This window comes from Hemitrygon akajei, chromosome 11, assembly GCF_048418815.1.
Source record: "Hemitrygon akajei chromosome 11, sHemAka1.3, whole genome shotgun sequence".
Taxonomy (NCBI): Eukaryota; Metazoa; Chordata; class Chondrichthyes; order Myliobatiformes; family Dasyatidae; genus Hemitrygon; species Hemitrygon akajei.
Genome location: NC_133134.1, coordinates 47,831,236 through 47,841,038, shown reverse-complemented (window position 1 = coordinate 47,841,038; position 9,803 = coordinate 47,831,236). Strand labels below are relative to the sequence as shown.

Genomic DNA, 9,803 nt, shown 5'->3' with positions numbered 1-9,803 from the left:
TGCATCCAATAAACTTCAATTAAATCTCATTAAGGTCAGAGACCTCCAGAAAGGAGCTCAGGGCATGGGAATTTCAAACATCAAAGCAGATTTCGTTCGATTGTTGCAGCTTGTTTTCGCCCCTCTGGACAAAGATTACTGCAAATCTACAAGCTGTCTCAGTAAAGGGAAAAATAATAAGTTGCTTAGGAGCAGCTGCTTCCAGTGCAGTGCCTGAATTTTGGAGGGTGGGAGGTGAGACCACACTTGAAGTATTGCGACAGTTTTGGTCTCCTTACCTAAAATGGAAGCTACAGACTGAGTGCAGTGAAGTTTCACCAGACAGGTCTTGGGTGCTGTGTTTGTTGTAGGAGGATCGAGACATGCTTTTTCAGAGTTTAAGAGAATGAGAGGTGACCCTGTTGAGCAATTGAATTCCAGAGGACTTGTCAAAATTGATGAGGAGAATGTTTCCCCCATGTTGAGCAGTGCCTCGAAACAAGGGGAAGGCCATTTAGGACCACGTTGAAGAAAGGCTTCATTCAGATGCTGGTGAATTTTTCAACTTCTTTACCCTGGCTGTGAAGCCTCAGTCATAAGATTCCTTCAAGACTGGTAGGTTTCTGTTTATTAGGGGAATCAAAAGGTGTGGATACGGAGAAGGAAAATAGTGCTTGTGTGAGAAGGTCAGCATAATCCAGTTCAGTCCTGAGGGGTCAAATGGCTGAGACTAGATCTACTCCTCATGTTCTGATGAATTCTGTTTTTTAGTGGTACCTGTTTACTCTCCGTTTTACTGCTGGCACTTAGGTCAGCAATGAAGGTCCTCTATCTGTGGTTCATCAGTCACTGAAGGTGAATGAGCAAGTGCAGCAGGCAGTGAAGAAGGCTAATGTAATGTTGGCCTTTATTACAAAGGGAATTGAGTACAAGAGCAAGGAAATCCTCTTGCATTTGTACAGGGCCCTGGTGAGACCACACCTGGAGTATTGGGTACAGTTTTGGTCCCCAGGGTTAAGGAAGGACATCCTGGCTGTAGAGGAAGTGCAGCATAGATTCACAAGGTTAATTCCTGGGATGTCCGGACTGTCTTACGCAGAGAGGTTAGAGAGACTGGGCTTGTACATGCTGGAATTAAGGAGATTGAGAGGGGATCTGATTGCAACACATAAGATTATTAAGGGATTGGACAAGATAGAGGCAGGAAATATGTTCCAGATGCTGGGAGAGTCCAGTACCAGAGGGCATGGTTTGAGAATAAGGGGTAGGTTATTTAGGACAGAGTTAAAGAAAAACTTCTTCTCCCAGAGAGTTGTGGGGGTCTGGAATGCACTGCCTCGGAAGGCAGTGGAGGCCAATTCTCTGGATGCTTTCAAGGAGCTAGATAGGTATCTTATGGATAGGGGAATCAAGGGATATGGGGACAAGGCAGGAACCGGGTATTGATAGTAGATGATCAGCCATGATCTCAAAATGGCGGTGCAGGCTCGAAGGGCCGAATAGTCTACTTCTGCACCTATTGTCTATTGTCTATTATTTCTGGTGGTTTTCAGGGCTTCCTTCATTATATCAGTAGCTTCCATTTGGTTTTCACTACTGTCTGTCACTTAAGTTCCAGGTGGAGACTCAGGAATACCATCACACTCAGGTGCACAGGGACTCTTCATTGCTTTTTCCATAACAATTTTGTTATACAAGTCAGAATTGTTAGCCCTGAGCTGAACCCTCAAAAGTGGAGCACTGCTGGACCACTCATAGCCTGGCCTCTACCCTTTGACCAGTTTAGCATGGGTGACCCTACCGAGAGTTAAAGCATAAAGCCCTGAGCCCAGCCAGCATTGCTCTCTGGGTCACTTTGCGAGCCTCCAAACACAACAAGGTTGTGGTCCTCTTGGAGGCAACCTTTAGATAGGTAGAGGTTAATACTCCAATTATTTACTTTGTGTGCTACAAGCCAAAACAAAAATAGCTCAAATGATTGAATTACATGAATAAAATTTCATTTCCTGCTATTTAAGTTAAAATGACCAACCTGTTCTATTACCATTATTATAATCAGTGATCGCTTGTACAAGACTTTGTTTTCCCATTGTTTGCAAATATAGTTTGAGGCTTATTTTCAGCACCAGGCAAGGCAGAGAATGCCCCATCCTAGTGTGGGCAAATGGGGTTAGTGTCGATCACCAGTGATCTGAATGTTAGAATCAGATTCAGAATCAGTTTTATTTCACTGAGATATGCCAAAATCTGTTCTGTTGCAGCAGCAGTACAGTGCAAGACATAAAAATTACCATAAGTTACAAAAACAAATAGCTGATGCAAAAAGCAGTGTTCACAGGTTCAAAGACCACCTGCTGAAGGGTCTCAGCCCGAAACGTTGACTGTACTCTTTTCCATCGATCCTGCCTGAGTTCCTGCCGCATTTTGTGTGTGTTGCTCGGATTTCCAGCATCTGCAGATTTTCTCTTGCTTGTGATCAGAAATCTGGTGGCAGAGTGGAAGAAATGTGCTTGTGAGTGCTGGTACTGAAGACAGTGCAATAAGTTAAGCCTCTATTGCTGAAGATACGCGCAGCAAGTTCATTTGCTGAACCTTCCTCCCTCTGCAAGCGTTCCCCACTGGTTGAATATTTTATTGAGATACAGAGCAGAGAAGGCCCTTCTGGCCCTTCGAGCTGCACCGCCCAGCTACCCTAGCCTAATCACGGTACAATTTACACTGACTAATTAACCTACGCGCAGTACGCCTTTGGAGCATGCCACCTGGTCACGGGGAGAACGTACAAACTCCTTACAGGCAGTGGTGGGAATTGAACCCAGTTCGCTGGTACTGTAGAGCGTTGTGCTAACCACTATGCTACCATGCTGCCCTATGCAGCGCTGAGCTGTAATGTCCCCACCAGCACCGGCAGGACTCCTCAGACTTAGAGAACTCTAAGTAAAAATATAAGCAACGTGCAACAGCGAGCAATTCTTTAGCAGAGGGTTGGGGAAGGCTCGTGGTGAGGGAGGGGGCCGTAAATGTGGTGGGCAGTTCTTGAAACATTGCATCATATAGAGCTACATCGCTGAGTCCAAATGCAGGTTCTTGACCCAGAAAGCTGGCAAATCCTTTTCTCCAAGAGATACTGCTCAACCCACTGAGTTCTTCCAGCATCTGCAGATTTCCTCGTGTTTGAGTTCTTCCGGCAGACTGCTTGTTCCTCCAGATTTCAACACGTATAGTCGTGTGTCTCCAGGTTTCACTGTAGACCATGAGGTCTCAAGCACATGTGCACTAACTTCCAGAGATATGTTACTTGCTTTGTTTATGGCTCTCCAGTTCTCTGAAAGGTTACATGTAGCGGACACAGAGAACCACGTACGTAAACAACACGTTGCATTTCACAAAGTAATGCATTTATACCTCATGGTGAAACTAAAGGCTCTGCCACATATGGCCAGGAGTTGGACTTGGTTGTTCAAAGCTCAGAGTTCAAGGTACATTTATTATCAAAGTATGGATACATTATACAACCTTGATATTCATTTCCTTACAGGCAGCCACAAAACAAGAAATCCTAAAGAACCCATTTGAAAAAAAACCCAATGTGCAGAGAGAAAAAAAAAATCATGCAAGCAATAAAAGGAGTAAATAGGATTTATGACGGAAGTGAGTCCTCAGAGATGAAGCCCAGAGCAGGCCCACAGCCTCACCCTCAGTTCATCACATAGCGAAGTAAATAGCAGAGGACACGTCCCAGATAGTGGGAGCTTATCCCAACTACCTCCCGTCACTATGACAACCTTAACAAACCAATAATATATAATTACAATTATACTTGTATATTATAATCGATATTGTTAAACTTACTTTTATTGTTTGCATAATTTCTTTTCTGTCTGCACGATGGGTATTTGATGGTCTTTTTTTAAAGGGTTCTTTTGGGGTTTCTTTGTTTTGTGGCTGCCTGTATAAGGAGACAAATCATAAGATTGTATAACGTATACATACTTTGGATAATAAATGTGCTTTGAACTTTGAACTTCAATAAAACCCGGCCCGGGTCTTGCAGATCGAGTCACATTGTACTAAAATGTGACTGACCTTGACCTCCAGATAAACAAGTGAAACAAAAAAAAAAGATGAGAAGTCAGAGTCAGGAAGTGGGGGGAGGTGAGGATGAACCACAAAATAATAATATGTGAAACTGGACGGTGGAGGGGTGAAGTAAAGAGCTGGAAAGTTGATAGGTAAAAGAGATACAGGGCTGGAGAAGGAGGGAATCTGACCAGAGAGACCATGGAAAAAAGAAATGGGGGAGCAGCACCAGAGGGAGGTGACAAGCAGATCAGGAGTTAAGGTGAGTGAGGGAATTAGGAATGGTGAAGAAGGAGGGTGCATTAACAGAAGTTTGAGAAATCGATGTTCATGCCATCAGGTTGGAGGCTACCCAAACAGAATATAGATGTTGTTCCTTCAACCTAAGTGTGGCCTCATTACGACAGTCGAGAAGGCCATGGATAGAGATATTGGAATGGGAACGAGAAGTGGAATTAAAATGGGCAGCCACTGGGAGATCCCACTTGTTCTGGCAGACAGAGTGTTGGTGCTTGGTGGAACCTTCTCCCAGTCTGCATCGGGTCTCACCGACACACAAGAGGCCACACCAAGAGCACCGGATGCAGTAGATGACCCCAATGGACTCACAGGTAAGGTGTCGCCTCACCTAGAAGGATTGTTTGCAGCCCTGAATGGTAGTGAGGGAGGAGGTATAGGGGCAGGTGAAGCACTTGTTCCGCTTGCAAGGATAAGTGCCAGGAGGGAGATAAGTGGGGAAGGATGAACGGACAAGGGAGTCATGTAGGGAGCGATCCCTGTGGATGACAGAAAGTGGGGTGGGGAGGGTAAGGCGTGCTTGTTGGGGGGATCGTGCTGGAGATGATGGAAGTTATAGAGAATTATGTACTGGATGCGGAGGCTGGTGGGGGTGGTAGGTGAGGACAAGAGGAACCCTATCCCTGTTGGGGTGGCAGAAGGATGGGGTAAGAGCAGACACACGTGAAATGGAAGAGATGTGGCTGAAGGCAGCATTCATGGTGGAGGAAGGGAGTCCCTTTTCTTTGAAGAAGGAGGACATCTCCTTAGTTCTTGAATGAAATGCCTCATCATGAGAGCAGATGTGGCAGAGGCAGAGGAATTGAGAGAAGGGGGTGGTGTTCTTACAAGTAACAGGGTGAGAAGTGCATAGTCTAGGTAGCTGTGAGAGTCCGTGGGTTTATAATAGACATCCGTAGATAAGCTGTCTCCAGAGACAGAGACAGAGTCAGAGAGATCGAGAAAGGGGAGGGAGGTGTCGGAAATGGGCCAGGTGAACTGAGGGCAGGGTGGAAGTTGGAGGCAAAGTTTATGAAATCGACGAGCTCTGCATGGGTGCATCGATGTAGCATAGGAAAAGTGTGGGAGCAATACCAGTGTGAGCGATACTTGTTTGTGTCATCAAAGTTCTAGGTAATGCTTGCTGATCTGGCACCGATGAAGGGCCATATTGAGCTAGGACTACCCTTCCTTCAAGGAGACCACATTTCACTGGGCTTTATTGCTGTTTGACAAGGGTGAGGGGTTACATGACACTCTCTGCAAGTTAGAACCAGCTGATCAGCTGATCCTGTGTACAACTGAGCCAATGATGTGCGTGTGTTCTGTTTATAAACATCAGTGAACCAAATATTTTCCCAATCCAATTGCCCTTTAAGATCTTGGGTCTGTTGATCTTACAAGATGATAGGTGGGGTTATTTGACTCATTGATGTGTCATTGAACAGGCAAGTAAATAGTCAGCCTTTGAAAATGTGAAGATATTAAAAAAAAATCCTAGTGTACAGTTTCCTTCCCACAGTACTACAACTTAACATGACTGTTTCTTCCCTTTATTCATTCATCATGTGAGCACACATTAATGTATTTTTAATCTATAAATGAGAGCATGTGATATCCAAACCACTTTTAATCATATCCTCTAAATAAAAAATATTTGAATGATTAGAGTCTTGAATGACTAATGGTCTACTTTACAATCCTTACTACATCTTTCCCCAGATTAGCAAACACGAGTTCAAACCTATCCTCTGTTATTGTAATAATGGCAAAAGAGAGTCCCCTCCCAAAAAATAAACAGTGTTACAGGATGTTCTTCAGTAAAATGACCCTCATAAGGAAATATCTGTTGTTTCACGGGTTTGAACAGAACTGAAACTTAACTGTGGGTAAAATTTCACTCAGTGCTGAGTAAAGTGGTTTAATTTCTGTATCATTACTAAAAATGAAACTCAGTGTACTTTCACAAAGTTACGCAGTCTATTCATTCATACTTGTCAGGGCAACATTGAGAATTTGCCACCTCAAATTAAGTTTGCTTCCAAAAGGCATTTGGCTCCCAGACAACTGCATCCTCCCACCTCTCTTTGATTTTCTATTATCTTATGACTGCAGCCACTGCCTGTTTTACTGAACGTAATGAAGAAATGTCATGGGAAACTGCATTTGTTATATTTGTTGTCAACAATAAATGCTGTAAGGATTCACAAAAATGTGGTCACTGACTGAAATAAGACACTTAAGATGGTATCTTTCAAGTCGGTGGAATGCTGGATTTCCACAAAGTTGTCAACAACATTAGCAGCTTGCAATTTTACAGCAATGTTAATACACGTGCTATAATCTCAGAGAATGATCAGTGCAACTCCTGATATAAATAAAAAACACAGAATGCTAGCAGAACTCAGCAGGCCAGACGGCAACTCCTGATGAAGGGTTTTGGCCCGAAACTTCATCACTACCTCCTCCTATAGATGCTGTCTGGCCTGCTGAGTTTTGCCAGCATTTTGTGTTTTTAATTTATTTCCAGCATCTGCAGATTCACTTGTGTTGTCAGTGGAACTCCTGATGTAGGTTGCTTCTTGTCAATATCCCACCAAATTCCCCTGAAACTGCAGGTTCTAAATCTGAATACATGATACAGAAAAAGTCAGGGGCCACATAGCTATTAAATGTCAATCATATTATTGTAAAATCTTTAAAATGCAAATCAAAAAATTTCCACTGCGTTTTAGGGCCTTATCTGATCTTGCTTTTGACAATGGAGGCATTTCTGTATAAGCAAAAGGGTAAAACAAGGGAGGGGATTCTGAGGGGATCTTCCATCTTCACTGGCCAATTGTTTTGTGAGATCAAGCTGTGCTATAATCTGGGGGGAGGGGGGGGGGTGGGGAGTGTGGAGGAACCAAAACCAGAAGGCAGAAAGCTCAGTTTTTTTTACATTTAAAAAATAATTATTTAGTCTCAATGAGGCAGTACAATGAGTCAAATGCATATATTGTAAGATGGGGAAATACTTGCGAGGTTCGTGTTGAGATGCAAAGCAAGACAAATAAGATTTCCCAATTTGTTCATTTGTAACCTAACCATTTGTGACTGGTAGTGTTACTGGGTTCAGGATTTATTATCAGATGAGCTTTAATAAGGGAAGTAGAAATCAACTATTTTGTCTTAAAGATTGCATTCAGGTAATTTACCACACTTTCTTTTCCTCTCCTATGTCTCCAGGCACAGCAACACATATTAAAACAACATAAACTGGGCTAGCAATATTGTTCAAAGTTCAAAGTAAATTTATCATCAAAGTATCTATACAGTACATTGCTATATTCTGCTTTGAAATTCATTTTCTTGCAGGTGTGCACTATTTTCTAAATGGAGAGAAAATTCAAAAATCAGAGGTGTTGAGGGATTTGGGAGTCCTTGTGCAAGACTCCCTAAAGGTTAACTTGCAGGCTGAGTCGGTGGCAAGAAAGGCAAATACAATTTTATTATTCATTTTGAGAGGACTAGAATATAAAAAGTAACGATGTAATGCTGAGGCTTTATAAGGCATGGGTCAGACCACACTTGGGAGGATTGTGAGCAGTTTTGGGCCCTTTATCTAAGAAAAAATGTGCTGCCATTGGAGAAGATGCAGAGGAGGTTCACGAGAATGAATCTAGGAAAGAAAAGGTTAATGTATGAAGAGCGTTTGATACTTTTAAGCCTGCACTTGCTGGAGTTTAGAAGAATGGGGGGGGGGGGGATCTTATTGAGGCCTATCAAATATTGAAGGGTTTAGATAGAGTGGATTTGGAGAAGATGTTTCCTACAGTGGGGGGGGGGGGGGGTCTAGGACTGGAGGGCAAAACCTCAGAGGGACATCCATTTAGAACAGAGATGAGGAGGAATTTCTTTAGCCAGAGGGTGATGAATCTATAGCATTCATTGCTACAGACAAATGTAGAGAACAAGTTATGGATATATTTAAAGTGGAGGTTCTTGTTTGCTCAGGGCATCAAAGGGATAAGGCCGGAGAATGAGTTTGAGAGGGATAATAAGTCAGCCATGGGCCAAGTGGCCTAATTCTGCTCCTATATCTTATGGCCTAATATCCTAACGACCAGGAGAAATTCCTCACAGAACTTCTTTTAGGCACTACTGTAGATCCACTGTGGCAGCAAGCACTTCCTGTTTATCCGCCGGGCGGATTTTGTATACGCATGTTTTTGATGGGAGCTGTAAGTTTAGGTTATCCTGCAAACTACAAACATATTGTGCATTGTTTGGCAGTCAGCTCAGATGACTTCGAGTTAGGCAGGAAAAAATCTGGTGCTGTTGGGCCAAAAGCAAGAAAAGGTTCCTGATGCTTAGTGGAGCTGGGATGGGGGATTCCACCCCTGGGAGTGGGGGTGAGCAAATTAACCACTATCGTCATGGAGTTGATTAATCTGAGTCCATGTTGGGATAGGTGGGATGTTACTATGGGGTGTAGAACTGGGAACTCTTAAGGAGCTGAGCAGAAACATTCCTATTTTTTCTGGCTCACATGTGCTGGAAACTAATCCCAGCTAATTTTCATGCCCCAGCCAGTCACTCCCGGACATTAAAATTAGAAATTATTAGGCTCTGTTAACTGAACAGTCCACTAGTACGATAAGATGGACTCTTGACGTCACAATCTATCTGGGTTTGGCCTAGGACCTATCAGCCTGCTTTGCACTTTCTCTGTAACTGTATCACTGAATTCTGCATTCGGTTTTTGTTTTCCTCAATGTACTAAAATATCTCTATGGATGGCATGAAAAGCTTGTCTTTTGCTGTATCTTGGTACATACGACAATAGTAAAACAATTTACCAAGGTGTAGAGATATACTGAGAAACTTTGGGATCATAGTGAACTGTGGTGCATAGACACATAATTGGAAATCATAAAACTGCAGATGCTCGAAATGTGAAGTAAAGACAGAATATGACAGAAACACTCAGCAGGTCAAACAGCATCTGTGGAGAGAGAAACAGAATTAACATTCCAGGCCAATGATAATAAGTGCTTTCAGCATTTTTGGGTTTTGTTATATATCGATAATGGAGTACCAATAGGTCTGTATACTCCAGGGTTCATGGACACTATACATTATTGGAGTCATGGTTTAGCAGAGTAGATTATGTTATCAACATGGTGTATGGAATCACGGTATACAGAGTAATGGGTACGCTATAGGTTCAGGATCACTGTGCAGATTTTATTCATTGTCCAGAAGATTGTGTACAGATTCCGTTACAAGAATCACAGTGTTCAGACATGACCATGCATTGTAAGACCATGGTGTGCAGATGCTACTATTAGAGCCATGGTGAGCAGACAATAATAGATGGTAGGACCGTGGTGTAGACCTGTTACTGTGCAGGATCAAGATTGTGTTGTATGGTGTGCGGACTCTGATGTACGCAGTCTGGATGATGATGTTCAGATGCATTGCAG

At 43.0% G+C, this 9,803-nt stretch overlaps 1 long non-coding RNA gene across 3 annotated transcripts in view; it reads right to left on the bottom strand.

Moving 5' to 3' along the window:
- Positions 1 to 2,183: 2,183 nt before the first annotated feature.
- Positions 2,184 to 9,803, bottom strand: part of LOC140735101 (uncharacterized) — an 81,326-nt gene continuing 73,706 nt past the window's right edge. For all 3 annotated transcript variants that reach the window (XR_012100688.1, XR_012100689.1, XR_012100690.1), the window contains exons 2-3: positions 3,832 to 3,928; positions 2,184 to 2,463 (exon numbers count right to left, since the gene is read on the bottom strand). This is a non-coding gene — a long non-coding RNA (uncharacterized lncRNA). The remainder of the gene's footprint in view (positions 2,464 to 3,831; positions 3,929 to 9,803) is intronic.